Here is a 17,457-nt window from a genome sequence, read left to right as displayed (position 1 = left end):
GATTCTAACAATCTCTCTTTCTCTCCCTCCAACAATCCTTAACCAAGCACATGGAACAAAAGCAACAGATTTTTTTTGTTTTGTTGTACTGTTTTGTTGTACTCACCAGAATATGCTTTATTCACTGTTAATCCACTGTAAGAAAAACCTAAAATAGATAGATTATATAGACAGCCACCACTGTGCCCACACTGCACTGTTATTACCAAGGTGCACAAACAAGCAGTAAACTAAAACATTATGTTTATTCAAGCTCTATTTGGAATACAGGGGGGAAATACTATTTGTCAAATGCAAAAGGGAAGAGGTTTTAATGAATATTACAAACAAAAGGAAAAACCCCTAAAAACCCCCCAACCTCCGCCAAAAAACAAATAACCCACAACACATATAAACTAAACCACTTAGGACCATTTTTACTCCTGTTCAGTTGGCATTGTATTCTCCCCTGAAATCAGCAGGCCTATTTGCACATTTACTCAATGTAAGGATGGCAAAATCTGGCCCTTTTTAGGCAGTGCCTATAAAACTAGCAGTTTAAAATGAAAGTCTAATCTATGTATTGTTAAAATAATTTAAATATCCTGTCAAATACATTAAATGCTGATTGCAGTATTATATTATCAATAATGATTATGGTAATGCACATGTCCATATGCACCAACATAGAGGGAATATGTGTTTTTATCATTTACTGTCCACTGTGAGACACTGAAATTGCTCTCTGGTTTGTAATATCATTATGAATGTGGCTTCAACGAGTCCTTGAAATGAAGCAAAAAGCTGGTCTGTCAGTAAGACATCGTCTTAAAAAATGATGGCAGCTCTTCCCCAATCCAATTATTTATCTGGCAGGGTGGACAGAAGGACATAGCACAAGAATCTGCTTTCTTTTAAAATAGCAGAGTGATTTTGACCTTCTGACATGCAAAGAAACATGGCTTGTATGGGGATTTATTTTGGGAGGCGACTTCATATAGATGACACTACCACTATGAAATGCTCTAATAAATAATTATTGTTATCAACGCAGGAATAGTTATAGTAGAGCTGGAAATGCTGATTTTCACAATTTAATACCTTTGCAGTTTTCAGTGGCATTGGGCTGAACCCTGTCAATCTGCCTGATAGCATATGCCTTTGAAGTCAAATGTAACTTTTACTTATAGACCATCACAAAATCATTTGCAGCATGGCCAGATTCTGCATGGAGCTGACAGCCTCCTGTGAGAAGCTGAGCATTCTTAACTCCCACTTAAGTCAATGAGATCTGAAGGTGCTCAGGTTTTTGCAAGTCCTATTCCCCACAGTCACAGAGTACCCCCAGCCTTTCAGCTTTCCTCCTCCTGGAGTGATGGATGGCCACCTTGGCCAGTGCCAGGATTAGGTTGACAATGAGGTCCTGAGACTTTGTGGGGCCATGGATGGAGTGCACCAGAACAGGAGATGTGGGGAAAAATGCAGCAGAACCTCAGTAAGATGTTCTGTAGTAGCTGGAAGAGGGACACAACCTGATGCACCCTATGTTGACATGTGTCAGGGTTTCCCTCTCACTGCAAAAGGGCCAGGTGTCAGGAGAGTTACTGAACTGTGCCCATGCCCACAGTTCCATGGAGGAGCCACCAACTAATATACCACAAGGGCCATGGGATCAGAATGAAGTACAGACTGGCGCACCAGTATTCCTCACCCTTCACTTGTGGCAGTGAGTGTTGGGTTGGGATATGAGGGTGAGGTGTTGGGTTGGGATATGAGGGCACTTGGTGTTGGGTTGGGATATGAGGGTGAGGAAATGAATGGGATGAAACTTGAGAACGTAGAGATGTTTTCCTGACATGGCTTGGAGGTGGACCAGCTGGATGCCATTCAGCCGTCTCAGGGGGCAAGTCGGGGAGGCTCATGGGGCAGGACCCTGATTACTAGTTCCAGAGGGCCAGGGGTGAGTGGGGAGCACCTTCCTGCAGGACCCTGTTGAGGAGAGCGAGAGAAGCAGACGGCAAGGCTGCCCTCATCTCCTGGAGCACATAATAGGGTGGGCAGTTCCATGCGCTGGTGTGTGCATGCATGTAGTGCAGGATGAGTTGGGCTAGGAAGGCAACAGGGGACTCCCAAGAGAGACTAATGTATTAGAGGCTGAGGGACACAAATAGCAGGTTGGAGTTTAATTATAACACGCTAAAGTAGATGTGTGTTCTTTGCTTTTGATCAAAAGCTTCTCGGAGAAGAAAAAGGAGAGTTACAGTGATGCCCAAAATAGCCAGTTATAGGCTAAGCTGCAGCTTTTGAAAAGTGTATCTGCAGAGAAAATTCCCTTTGCATAACTCTAGATTGCATTTGAAATTTAAAGTTTTTTGATTAAAGCGAGCAATTACTACTGATATCACTGAACGTGCACCTCTTTTCAGAAACCAAGGAGAGGGAGCTGGAGCTGTCTCTGATGAGATCCAGGGAAAATTTTGCCTTCACACATTCTTAGAAAATTTGCCGAAGAGGCAGAAGGTGTTTATGGTTTTCTGTGAAATCCAGGAATTCTCGTTTTGTTGTTTGTATTATTTGTATTAGGGGAGTACCTAGAATTCCCAGCGAAGATTGGGACCCCATTATGTAAAGCACTAACCCCCCGCCCGAATAACAGACAGTCCCTTCCCTGAAGAACATACGTTCTAAACAGACAAGACTGATAAAGCATAGAAGAAAGGAAATATTTTTATTGCTGGGAAATATTTTTATAGCTGACACACAGAGAGAATAAGACTAGAATTTTCTCAGCAGCCTAGGGAACTGACACACAGAGAGAATAAGACTAGAATTTTCTCAGGAGCCTAGTTAGACATCTAAATACCTTTCATTGCACTGGGTCTCATAAGATCTGAGTTCAATTTCCAGATTTGCCACAAACTTCTCATGTGCCCTTGAGCATGTCACTTACTATGTCTCTGTTTCCCCATCTGTTAAATGGGGAGAATAATGTTTCCCTTTTCCCACTATTTGTCTGTTTGGTATATTCTATTAATAAGCTCTTTGGGACAGGAACTCTCTTTTACTAGGTACATGTATAGCATCTAGCACAATGGGACACTGATCTCAGTTGTGATATATAGGCACTACTGTAATAAAAATAAATTATAATGGCAGTATGTATATTTTTTGAAAATCCATCCAGTTTTTGGAACCTATCATGAACAGTAACTCTTCACTGGACAAAACACTTTTTGCCTCTCCTCTTTTTTAATGAATGTGCCAGTTGTTGGTTATGCAAAACCTTTTCACAGCTGTACTATTGAGGAACAGGGCACATAAAATTCCATGATTTAGATAGAAGGGTGATCCCACAAGACCTTGTAGCCTCTTAAATGAGGTATTGACCTACTAACTACTCAACATTAAAAGAACTCAGGAGAAATTTCTTTATATGGAGGTAATTAACGTATGAAAAGGGCAACCACAGGCAGCAATAAAGGTGCAGCTGTGAATATGTTCAAACAGGAGTTAGACAATAGAAAGAAACATTACAGGTTGCAACAGCTAGCTAGACTGAACCTGGATAGATTGCAGCTTGAACACGGAGCAACTGCATCATGACCACCTTCCATCTAAAACTGATACTTGACTACTGATTGTTTCAGAGCAGCATAAAGCTGGAGATGAAACAGACCTCCATCTACCAGAAGGAAGAAATAAAGAAAGCATCACTAGGTGCAGTTAAAGACTTCAGTCTGATCTCTACACTGTTTTTACACAGCTGTAATCCCATGGATGTCTTTGGAGTTACTGATATGTATGACAGTGAATCCAGCTCCCTAGACCTGGAATTGTTTTTATAAGCTGCCATTTTTAGGAGGAAAAACTCTAGTTGTGAGTTTGTACTTAAGGAAAGAAAAGCATACTATCTAATACCTTTGTACTCAGAGATAATGCTATTCAGCCGTACATCAGGAACACAGGTGTAATGTTGATTATTTAAACTGCAAAGTACAAGTGCAGAGAACAAATGTTAATTTGTTCCTCCTGACACATGCTTAGTCCAAAACAGCTGAGATTTGCTGACCTTTAGTATGTCATGCCAAAAAACACCTATTTGTTTGAGCTTCAGGGACATGCGTGGGATTTTGAGTGAGTGGCATGGGGAATATTACTGGTTAAGTTAATTTACTTTATTTTGATGAATGACAGTTGTTCCTATTAGACTCTGGGTTTAACTTACTGATGTATGCATAGACTTTTTTTTTTTAAATAAAGAAATATATCAGGCTACCCACTATCTAGGATACCTTTAGTAATTAATCTTCTGTTTGGCATTGTCTTGTTTCAGAATAATTGGCTCAGTAGTTACAGGGGACACACATAGGTCCAGATTTGCTGAAGCATCACAAAGGGATCATAACCTGTCTGTAATTGCCCAGCAGATATTTCCTCTGGAATAGGGAACTCACCTGCTGGCACATCCTCACAAAGCTGGGGCCTGGACCTCTGCCCCGCTCCTCCCTGCTATGTCGGTGCATTGGGCTTCCACTGGTATAGGGTCTATTAATAACCCAGTGCCCATGATGGAATTTAAAGCTGCCTGTGTCATAAATATAAAGGGAAGGGTAAACCCCTTTGAAATCCCTCCTGGCCAGGGGAAAGCTCCTCTCACCTGTAAAGGGTTAAGAAGCTAAAGGTAACCTCGCTGGCACCTGACCAAAATGACCAATGAGGAGACAAGATACTTTCAAAAGCTGGGAGGAGGGAGAGAAACAAAGGGTCTGTGTGTCTGTCTATATGCTGTTTCTGCCGGGGATAGACCAGGAATGGAGTCTTAGAACTTTTAGTAAGTAATCTAGCTAGATATGTGTTAGATTATGATTTCTTTAAATGGCTGAGAAAAGAATTGTGCTGAATAGAATAACTATTTCTGTCTGTGTATCTTTTTTGTAACTTAAGGTTTTGCCTAGAGGGGTTCTCTATGTTTTGAATCTAATTACCCTGTAAGGTATCTACCATCCTGATTTTACAGAGGTGATTTCTATTTACTTCTATTTCTATTAAAAGTCTTGTAAGAAAACTGAATGCTTTTTCATTGTTCTCAGATCCAAGGGTTTGGGTCTGTAGTCACCTAGGCAAATTGGTGAGGCTTTTTACCAAACCTTGTCCAGGAAATGGGGTGCAAGGTTTTGGGAAGTATTTTGGGGGGAAAGACGTGTCCAAACAGCTCTTCCCCAGTAACCAGTATTAGTCTGGTGGTGGTAGCGGCCAATCCAAGGACGACAGGTGGAATATTTTGTACCTTGGGGAAGTTTTGACCTAAGCTGGTAAAGATAAGCTTAGGAGGTTTTTCATGCAGGTCCCCACATCTGTACCGTAGAGTTCAGAGTGGGGGAGGAACCTTGACAGCCTGGAAGGAGCTTTAAGTTGTACTATGACTGCACTGAGTGTCCGGGACCCAGAGTGGACTCCCTGATGTTACATCACTCTCCTGCACTGACTAAATCTAGCCTATAATATTTGCTTCTTGTCACATCACTGTTGGTCTATTATATAATGTCTTCCTAAACACTACAGCAGGAGTCTTATAAATATAGTAAGTAAAATAAACAATAGCGTAGGTGAATATTGGGCAAATATTTAAATTGCATTTTATTTGCTTTAAAGCACAACATTTTCCCAGTAAATGGTTATTCCCTGATCCGCTCTAACAAACTGATAAATGTAATGTACGTTTAGACCCAGGGATACATAAAAGTATAAAATGGAAAGGTTGTCTAAAATCTGAGGACACAAGAGACTTGAAAGATAAGCAAGAAATGTCCATTCTTTACCACGATATAGAACATTGCTGATGAATTAGCTTTGGCTATAGCAGAAGATATCCCAAAAGATACTTGACATATTACTCTTTACCTCTAAGGTACTGAAAACATAATTTGGATAGACAGATTGTTGACCCTTAAGTTTCAGGCCAAGGATTTAATTCCTGCAACAGTCATTTATTATAGTACACATTCCACAAAAAACTTCCCCCTGTGCATTCATATTTGTTTTGCTTACTATTTAAATGTTGCTTGACTCCATCTTCTAATATTTCACCAGGGACAGCATTAGGCCAGGATGTTGTATCTCTGAGAATTTCATACAAGGCTGGCATATTTCTGGTCAAAGGGTGTTAGATATTCATTTAATAAATATTTTAGGAACCTAGGAAGTGTGTTACTGCAACTTCATGGGCAGACAATTTCTGTTTGTAACCATGTCCGCTCCCTTCAGCCAACCTTCTCCTTGCATAGAGCAACTCTAACTCATTGAATTTCAATTACATCAATGATGGAAAGAGTACCTCAGAGATTAAAACCTACTGAGGGCAACAGAGCAAATTTTTCATCAAAAGCACTTTTAGCGTGTGATGACAGGCGAGCTTTTTGTTACCCATATCACCACTGGAATAATGAAGTTTGTTTTGTTAATAGTATGCAGCCAGGAATCAGCATGTCAGCATTCTTCTGGGTTTCTTTTCAGCTCCCTGGCTTTCAGTGGAGACCTTTACTCTAAGCTGAACAGCTTTTCATGCACATAGTGTGTGTGTTTGTATGTGATGAAACTCCTAGCAGAGAATTGTATCAGAATTGGAGTAGTCCTCAACTTTAAAATCTTAATATGCAGGCCGCAAAAATAGATTTTGAGTGCTCTAAATACCTCCCTGAAGTACAATCATCAGCAAATAGTTTGGAAGCAACCAATAACTGGAAATATGTTTCCATAAAATCTTTCAGGTAATTAATATATTCAAAGTCTGCTCATAAATAAATCATAATGGAAAAATGGACTACATATACTGAATATATTATTCCCTATGTAGAATTTTCCCAACTCTACTCACTGCTGATTTTGCATTTGTTAGGGTTTATTTGTGATGGTCTCCAGAACTGAACCATTCATTCTTGTGTTTTATCACATGGTCCCTTTTCTCTATTCCCTACCTATCTTTGGCCCTTATATGGCTCCAATTACCACAGTATCTGAACACCTCACAACTTTAAAGTCCTCACAACATCTCTATGGGGCACATAAACGTATTATCTCCATTTTTACAGATGGGGAAGGGAGGCACAGAGAGGTCAAACAGGAAATCTGTGGCCAAGCAAAGACTGAACCCAGGTCTTCCAAAATCTAGACTAGTGTCCCAACTATTGGATTCTTCTTCATCTCCCATGGGATCATCCTTCCTCTCCCTTTTCTATTTTCACTTTACAAACTAACCAACTGCTTCATTTTGTTGTACTAAAATGTACCCTCCATCTTTGAAAGCATTTGTGTGTCTGTTAATGTTCTGTAGAATCTCTTTGAACAAGTTTTGGAGAGCACAACTTATACCTATTCCTGTGATTTGGCAAAACAAGCCTGATGTGCTAATTAGAGCTTTGTGAACTCTACCAATTTTCACGTTGAGATTAGCTGCTTGCAAAGTTAGATGTCTCCCTTGAAAACTGCCTTTAGTCTTAGCAAAAGTTCATCACAAGGATGAAGAAAGTTTTTGCTTGAAGCCTCCCAAACATGATTCAACCCCTCCGGTAGTGCTGGTGATGAGAACTATGTCGTCTCGCCCACCCCTCCCACACACACAGACTTATACAAGGGCTAATGATCTGCAAGAGTGAAGCATGCTTCCAAGTCCTAGGAATTTGCATGCAAAATGTTTTCAAGCTATTTCCTCTGAGAAATAAACACTCAAAATACACCTGCACTATTGTTTATATTAACTTGCATCTTTAGAGACAATTGCTGCCCTTTGATGCATATACACACAGCTTCAGTAGTTTTCCATGGGAGCCAAAACACACTGTAGGGAGTACCTGACCTTAATTCCAATGTTTAAACCTTGTCCACCCATAGTTTGTCACATGGATATTTGAAGATACAAGCTACCTAATAAAACATGGTGAGAAAGGAAGTTCTGAGAGTTTGTACTTACAGTTCAATTTGGATAAAACCCCACAAGTTTAAAAATGGAGTCCTGTGGGGTTAGTTATGACATGGCTAAAGAAGGAAAACATTTAACTTGCTGTGTGAATACAATATGCCTCTGCTTGGGGCAGCTGCATATAATAATTTGCTATATTGTTTGTACAGAGTGTGGCAGGCTTTTAGTGTGCTAAACTGTGGGAAGCTTTTCCCTGACATATATTTCAGGCTAGCAGGACCTCAAATCAATTCATCCATTCCAATTTACAACAGAAGTTTCCAAGGGCAGTAAATAGGTACAAGATTAAGGGGAAGGTCCATATTGGATGGAATACTATAAAGAAAGCTTGTTCATGAACATTCATTTGAATTCCAAATTGCTCTTAGGTTTAACCATGTCTGTGCTATTCTCAGTCTTTGGCACAAAACTGTTTTTCATTGGCACTCTCTTTGGGGAGTGGCTGCTCTTCCTGCAAATACTAGTGGTAACATGCCAATCAGACTAGTCACCTGCAAATAAAAAGTAAAGGAGTACTTGTGGCACCTCAGAGACTAACAAATTTATTTGAGCATAAGCTTTTGTGAGCTATAGCTCACTTCATCGGATGCATGCAGTGGAAAATACAGTAGGGGAATTTTATATACACAGAGAACATGAAACAATGCGTGTTACCATACACACTGTAACAAGAGTCATTAGGTAAGGTGCGCTATTATCATCAGGAGAGAAAAAAAAATCTTTTGTAGTGATAATCAACATGGGCCATTTCCAGCAGTTGACAAGAACGTGTGAGGAACAGTAGGGGGAAAAAATAAACATGGGGAAATAGTTTTACTTTTTGTAATGACACATCCACTCCCAGTCTTTATTCAAGCCTTAATGGTGTTCAGTTTGCAAATTAATTCCAATTCAGCAGTCTCTCGTTGGAGTCTGTTTTTGAAGATTTTTTGTTGTAATATTGTGACTTTTAGGTCTGTAATCAAATGTCCAGAGAGATTGAAGTGTTCTCGGACTGGTTTTTGATCCATTGTCTACAGCTAAGCTGTACGATACAACTGCATTTGCTCCAACCCCTCAGACAGAGACAAACACCTACAAGATCTCTATCAAGCATTCTTACAACTACAATACCCACATGCTGAACTGAAGAAACAGATTGACTGAGCCAGAAGAGTACCCAGAAGTTACCTACTACAGGACAGGCCCAACAAAGAAAATAACAGAATGCCACTAGCCATCACCTTCAGCCCCCAACTAAAACCTCTCCAGCACATCATCAAGGATCTACAACCTATCCTGAAGGACGACCCATCACTCTCACAGATCTTGGGAGACAGGCCAGTCCTTGCTTACTGACAGTCCCCCAACCTGAAGCAAATACTCACTAGCAACCACACACCACACAACAGAACCACTAACCCAGGAACCTGTCCTTGCAACAAAGCCCATTGCCAACTGTGTTCACATATCTATTCAGGAAACACCATCATAGGGTCTAATCACATCAGCCACACTATCAGAGGCTCGTTCACCTGCACATCCACCAATGTGATATATGCCATCATGTGTCAGCAATGCCCCTCTGCCATGTACATTGGCCAAACCGGACAGTCTCTACGTAAAAGAATAAATGGACACAAATCAGATGTCAGGAATTATAACATTCAAAAACCAGTAGGAGAACACTTCAGTCTCTCTGACCAACATAAGTTTCATCAACAAAAGTGCTGGTGTGACAACGCTCTGTCAGCTGCAGAGGCTGTCCTGTCAACACAGCTAATGCTGCTTGCTAGGGGTGGTTTAATTATGCCATCCGGAGAGCTCTCCCATGCCAAAGAGCAGCTACACGGGAGACCTGACAGTGGTACAGCTGTACCGTTACAGCGGTAGAGCTGGTGCCCAGGTATAGTCCGTTGTGTAGCCATAGCCTCAGTTTTTAAATCCAGCTCTTTGTCTTCAACAGAGCCTTTCAGGAAGCTTTGAAGAGGGAAATGCCAGCACACTTTTGAGATTGCTTTTGTTAGTTTGCTTGGGTTTTTTGGCTGTGTTTTTACAATGGCGAGCGCTCATCTGAATTGACTTATTCACGCCTCTGAGCGACATAAGTTATACCAATGTAAGTGGCAGCGTGTACAAGCCCTTAGCTCTACTCTAGCAGCAGCCTTTCCTTGTTGTCTTCCCATTCCCTTCCTGTGACGAGTCCTGTTGTTTCCTATTGAGTCCTTGTGTTACCCCTTCCCTGTATTGCTTGATGGTCTCCTTTCCCTTTGTTTTGTTTTTTGATTAGTTGGTTTGTTTGTCCCCACTGTTATTCCCTTTTTGCTCCTTCCTTCCCCCTCCTGTATTATAAGCACCTGAAGCAGTGCCTGCTGCTGACTACCATGAGTAATCATCGTGCAATATGACCCCTGGGATTTGATCGATGCATAGCAAGATATTGGTGTGATGATAGGAAAATTTCTTCTGGTGCTGACTGAGTCTGACATTATGTCCAGGGCTGGCACAGTAGAATTATACTAACTGTTCATAGATTAGATCACATGTCATCTTTGGGTTATGCTGTCACTGCCAGGGAACTTACTATGCGGAGATATTGAAGACAGAGGCCCAAAAACAGGCCCTGACAAAGAGGACTACATTTACATTGATAAAAAACTTTAGGCCATCCCATCATATCGTATATTATATTTATATATATATAATTGTAAGTGGAAATTATTTCTTTTGGAAACATATACCTACACAGTATATTGAGTATGTATGTGTATATGTATACAATAAACATAAGAGGGCAAAAAATTACTTAATACAGCTATTTGGCATAACCCCAACTTACATTTAGAATGGCAATGTATTTCTCTATCAGTTGCCTTCCTTTTTCACAGCATGTATTTCTGGGAGGCAGGTAATCACATGCTTCTGGGAAATGATCGTTTCTGGGTGCCATTGTTTCTAACACTGTATGTAGGTTGCAACAAGTCTAGTATATAAGAGGTGCAAAATTAAATACCACATGGCACTGCCCCCCTCTCTCCCACAAGATATAATGCATACTGTCACTATAGTGTCCTCATTGCACCATGGGAAGAAACAACACAAAGTGTAACTTTAAATAAATCAATTTCCATTTTGGCTTATTTGGCTAAAGGTGGCATGATAGTGGGATTTTATAATCGGACGATAATATGATGTTCCTGTTTATGGACCCAGCTCTTAACCTGCCAAGATCCAAATATGAGACACACTATGTGTGTAAAAGACTCAGAATATGGGGGGGGGGGAATGGAGGGGAGGGAGAGAATTATTCAGGTGGGAAACTTAAGATGCTGTGGGGGAACTGATTCTTTAGTGTAAATACTAATTCTGTAACCTCAGTCTAAGGATTATTTCTACTGTAAATAATTTTCAACAATAAAAGTGATGCCAAATTTGTCTGGAATGAAGATAACTTTGGGACTCATGTGACATCACTTGAAATGAAATACATGAGAGTGACATGTTAGTACACTCCACTTCTGCACTGCTATGTGACCAGTTTTTAAAAACCATTTGCCATATTGCTGCTTGACCTTTTCCACTGCCTGATCTGTGTTCACTGGTAAATGACTTCATTTTATTTTTATAGTTGGGAATTTAATCTCTGTGACAGAGAGATGTTAATAGCAGGTCTAATATAGTCCCTACCAGCTAAACTAGCATGTACTTCAGTCTTGATCATTATCAGCCCTTCTTTCCTCTACTAAACTTCCATTTAACAGATACACTTCATTGTGCCAAACTGGGTAGCATTTTTGGTGGCATGTGCAAATCAGGACTCATGTCACAAGAGAATTAGGATTTGAACTCAGGCTTCTGGAATTTAACCCAAAGTGAAATCCAGCTCTCTAGAGATTAGTGTAACTTTCAAATGTTATCACCTAAGTGACCACAGTGAGACATCTCATTAATTAGATTAATACTTGTTCCTGTGCAGTTGTGGAGAAAGCAGAAAGTGTCATTCTAGTCAAGTATTTTAGGTTTGCAGCCTTTCTCCTATGGGGGAGAGATTTATGAAAGGAGAAAATGCTTTCCAATCATAAACAGTCATGCTGTCCCATGATTCTCCTCTGCCTTCTTGCAGTCACTTTCATGAATAAAACATCAGAGCATCAGTTTCTGTAATTACTCTTTTGGTTTTATTGACAAATAATTTGATATGGAAGAATTACATTAGTCTCTGAATTATTACTTTTTTTTTTGAGAAAGTATAAGCATGTTGTAGTGAGCGACTGAGATTCAGATAGAAAGACATTTTGCATTTTGCAATTGGCTATTTATGAGTACAAATTATGGTAACCATACAAGGCTAGTGTTGCTCATTAAGTTGTGTTTCTACATAAAGCAGCTATATTTGTATGGCAGTTCAGGAGCTGATGCTTCCAATTGCTGTTTCCTGTAGGAACAGTGGTGCCTGATGTGTTGACATAATATGGCATAAAAAACACTGTGGTGCAATATATTCCCATCAGCTCTCTGTGGCAGCAAACCCAATGAGTGTGGTTTGTTTCATAAAATTATTGAACTGGAAGGTACCTCGAGAGGTCTTCTAGTCCAGCCCCCTGCACTCAAGACAGGACTAAGTAATCCTATCCTCCCAAGCACTTGCAACCCCTCCCAGCTTGGTATTGTTCATGAACTTTATAAGTGTACTCTCTATCCCATTATCTAAATCATTGATGAAGATATTGAACAGATATTATTTGTACAGTGCCTGGTACTATAGGGCCCTAATCTGCAACAGAAATAATGAATAGTCACCAGCCAGTATCAACATGGTATTTTCCTGAAATACAAGCATATCTCACACATGTTGTGAGGTGGGGGGAAACTCACTTTGTACAGATTCAATTCCTCATGGGGCAGAATCACTTCATTTTCTTCCTACACTCATGAAGATGGCTCAAGGGGAGGACAAGTTGACTTATTCTATAAATACTACAGCTGTGCAAACATTGATGGCCTAACCGTCGCTACTAACTGTATAAACAATATTAGAGGCAAGGTTAAAAGTGGGCAGGTTCACAGAACCAGACAAAGAAACTGAAAGCCCTGAGACAGGTCTGTTGGGGATAGAGGGCCATGACACACTGTATTTTGATAATTTGTCTAGCCCTTTGTTATCAACATTTCCTCATGGCCATGGGGATGCCTCTTTACTATAACACTCTATTTCATCTATGCCAATAGGTTTTGAGTTTCTTAGCTGAAAGGTGATATACAAGTACAGATTATGTACAAAACAGTTTATATTTTGTTTCGTGTATGAAGCGATGATTGGTTCAGGGTAAATGTGTACTAGTATAGTATGTTTCATTATGCCACCAAAGCAACAGTCGGAAAATATTACGATGATCTGATTTTCTTCTCCTTGTGCATACAAGTTATAAACAGCCTACTGCTTTTGTTGAAATGGTAGTTCTTAATGGAGTCAGAGAAGTCCACACTAAAGAGCCAGATAGCTTGAATGACTGGAACTTGACAATTTAAGCCAGGGTCATTCTCCCATTAATGGGAAGCCAGTTACTTCTGATAAAGAAAGGGGACATCACTCTGATTTCTTTCAATACAAACAAACAACCACTTGGCAAAATACTTATCCTTTGCAGATCTGAATTGTGGGCAGGGGGGAAATACTGTCAAAGGAGCAGAACATGAGTATTTTTCTCATAGATCAATGACCAAATAAAACAAAATCACAAGAAAAAGAAAGGCCTTTTAAAAAGATCAACCCAAAATATACAATTATTGAGTCCGTTTGAAACATTCAACCCAAAATTAGCCTTCATTCAAGTGCATACACATTTTGGAATATATGTAAACTATATTTCCTAATTTCCCCCTCATTTTCACAAGCTTTATTTGAAGATAATGGCTATGAACATTATTTTCTTTGTTTAGGAATCCATGTTGCTGCATTTTGTGTTTGGGCCATGCTCACAATGAGAGGTTATTATCCAGGAGGGCAAGTCACATGGAATATTTTCTGTGACTCTGTTTGACTGAACTTACTCCTGTCACAATCAAGAAGATCACTAGGAGACCTTCTCACCTAGTTTTCCTGAGGTTGAGGTTGTAGCTGAACTCTCCAATCTACAATTTTTAACTAAAAAAGATATAGTTTTCTCTTTTAACAATTTTTATTACATAAAGAATTTCAGACTGAAAGCAATTTTTTTCTGCCTAAGGTGGTAGGATGTGAGAGAGGTCAAGGTCAGGCTTAGAATGGACACTATTTGACAGTCTTATTTTTGGAGACACTATTCTGTTTCCATAATACTTTTTGCATTTTCTTTTCAGAGGTAGGTCCAAAACATACTGTATGAGCAAAATTCTTTATGGTGTTACAGCCCCCTGGCCTCACTCAGGTGGTGTAATGGACTCAATCTGTTTTTCAAATTCCCAGCAGACAATTGCCCTTGTGTAGTGAAATTATCTGCTGGTGCGGGTTTGCTGCAGCTGGATCTACACATCTGTCTCTCCCTGCTATTGCCTGGTTGGTGGCTTGGAGGGATAAGGCCTATTTGGTCTCCCTTTGCCTACAAAATCATAAGGACCTCCCACTCAGCAGACAGGAAGGACCAGAACAAACACAGGGATCAATACAAAGTTAACAAGGAGGAGGAGTAGCTCATCGAGTCAAAATTAGGGTACAAGAAGGTGACATTAAACAAAGAACCCCAGACAGTGCTCACTGCTCCCCAGAGGAATCTAAGGAGTCAGTGGACACCACACAGAGGAACTCTGCCTGGAGATGTAAACATGGAAGTGAATGGAAATAGGCCCCACAGTCACAAAAGATCCCCGTCCCTCCTTGACTGATACATTGCCACAGCCTTCACTGATGCCAGCATGTGTACTTCCACGTGGGGTGAGGTGACCATGCAGAGATAACAGACCCCATGCTTTCTGGTGGGGGGGCTGGGAAAGTGGCCTCAGTCACCTTTGGCGGAACTGGCAGAGGTGGTCAACTATGTGGCTGCATCAGATGGTGGTATCACAGTGGTAAAGAAGCTGCAGACCTGGGTGTGCTGGGGGAGTGGGGCCCACAGTGTTAGTTGAATGGAAGGAAAACGGGTATGTAAAGCATGGCGGTGGTCTCTGCAGAACAGGTCTGAGGCACATTGGCAGGACAGCATGGGGAAGCATGCACTGATGCTGTGCTGCACCTGCTACACCAGTGCTGTAAACAGAGGACTCCAGTCTCCAGGACTATCCATCTGGCGATTTCTGTAGGCACTAAAATTCTCCACAAGGTGTTTTTTTATACGTGCACAAGAAAATAATGTTTAGAAAATTAGCATCATTTTGTAATGTGTCACACCCACTGTATATCTGTATACTAAAGTTTTTAAACAGTTAAAAAGAAATAAGCTAAGGAATAACAGAGGAGCTTAACACTGGATGTTTCTCTTCTGTATTGTCATTTGTAGTCTGTGAAGTCCAATAAAAAGAGGTCTTGAGATTTACAATATTAAGCTAAGGATTTACATGTTTCATCTGAAAATGATGTGTCTAAAGGCAGAAGGCTGTTTCTTCATGCTTGTATTTCATTTCTCCATGCAAATCTCCATTCCTCCAAAGCTTACCACAGGTTGGCACTCTCCTACTTGAAGAGGTTGTTTTTCTGCCTGGATTATATGTAAAATGAACACCCAGCTGAGTTGTGCTTCTGAAGTTTGTAGAAAGTGAGGGACATAACTGCAGTTCTACAGCCTTTATTTAACAGTCCTGGGCTCCCAGAATGAAGGCACTGTGAGAGACAAGTCCTTCCCATACAACTACTTGACCATATAACTAGAAAAGTGTAAGTAGTATACAACAAAGTATGCTATTGTTTTATTGTAACTTTGCCATAATAAAAAGTTTCAAAGATGAGGCAAATCAGAATGCAAATTCCACAGTGCTGCAGGTCTGAATCCTCAAGCACAAGTCTGAGCCAGCCCAGATTTTCAAAGGCAACTAATGATTTTGGGTACCTAACTTAAGACCTTAATTGGGTAAGGTTTTCACAAAGCATTGAACTCCCCCACTCTGAAAATCAGTCCCCTTTAAGGTTTCTCTAATTGGGCACCCAAATATTTTAGGAATCCCAAAACACTAATCACTTTTTAAAAATCCTGGCTGTGTTATTTCACTATTTCCAGTAGTCACATAAGCTCAAATGACATGAAAAGCATTCATACTCCACAGTTAAGCAAGAGTCAAAGAGAAGTTTATGACAAGGAAAAGAAATTACTCACCCCCTTCACAAAACAAGGTAGAGATGCCACAGGTATACCTGCCGACTCTCAAACATGCAAATACTATCAACTAGTAATGATACCATACCACAATAAGTTTGGTTCACATAGGGTCTGATGCAGCTAGATACTGGAGAGCCCTTTGCACCATATACAAAATTCAAGCCCAAATAGGGATAAAAACATCAGGTTAAAGGCTGAAATTCCATTGCAGTTTAGACAAAGCTGAAGATTCTCACTTTAATTGAATCAGTTCATCAACTTCAACTCAGGAACAGTGCTGAGCCTCTAATTCCCCAGTTTTACTGGTGGCAGGGCCTGGAGCTAGGGTTCTGCCATATTCCTTGCAGTATCAGAAACAGATGGGATAGCATTTCTGGGAGTGAATTTACAACACTACAGACAATGATATATCAATTGTGAAGCATAAATCCTATGCAAACAGAACCATGTTCTGAGGGCAGTTCTTCTCTGAATGATGCTGCAGCATGATTGTGGGTCTGCTAGCATTCTAGGGGAGTCCATGAGTAAACAGAGGATGGGGTAATGAGAACACACACGTGGCTCTAAAATCAATGTTCCTTACATTTATTTATGAAATGGACTGGACTGAAGAACAAAGGAAGAGCCTAACCGATCAAGCTATTAATCCATCTAGTCCAGTATTGACTCTGTGACACAGCTTAGTACCAGTTCTTTCAAAAAAAGGTGCAACAAAGCCTGAAGTGGGCAATTATGGAATAACTTGGAACAAGGCAGTTTCTTCCCAACCCTCTAAGGTACGTCTAAACTGAAAAAAAATACCCCGAGGCAACAAGTCTCAGAGTGATTCAAGAGCAAGTCTCAAGTCTCAAGTGATTCAGGCACATGGGGCTCACAAAATGGGGCTACAAATAGCAGTGTAGAAATTTGGGCTCTGACTGGAGCCTTGGCACTGAGACTTTGCTTCCTCACTTGGGTTTCCAGGCCCCGGCTTCAGCCCAATATTTCCACTACTATTTTAGCCCCATAGCAAGAGCCCCGCACATCCGAGTCAGTTGACCAGTGCTCTGAGAGCCGATGCTGCGAGCCTTTTTTTCTAGTGTAGACATACCCTTTGAGGTTAGAATATGCCCTAAACCAGAAGGCTTTATATCCCTTCTGTGACCGAATACCATGATGAAATGTGTGTAGTAACATTATATGTAAAGTTATAAACATAAGATGAAACTAGGTCTGAAATACGTTTAAAAGACAAGTCTG

This window comes from Lepidochelys olivacea (assembly GCF_965140295.1).
Source record: "Lepidochelys olivacea isolate rLepOli2 genome assembly, chromosome: 7".
Classification (NCBI taxonomy): domain Eukaryota; kingdom Metazoa; phylum Chordata; order Testudines; family Cheloniidae; genus Lepidochelys; species Lepidochelys olivacea.
Note: the sequence above shows the minus strand (reverse complement) of the source record.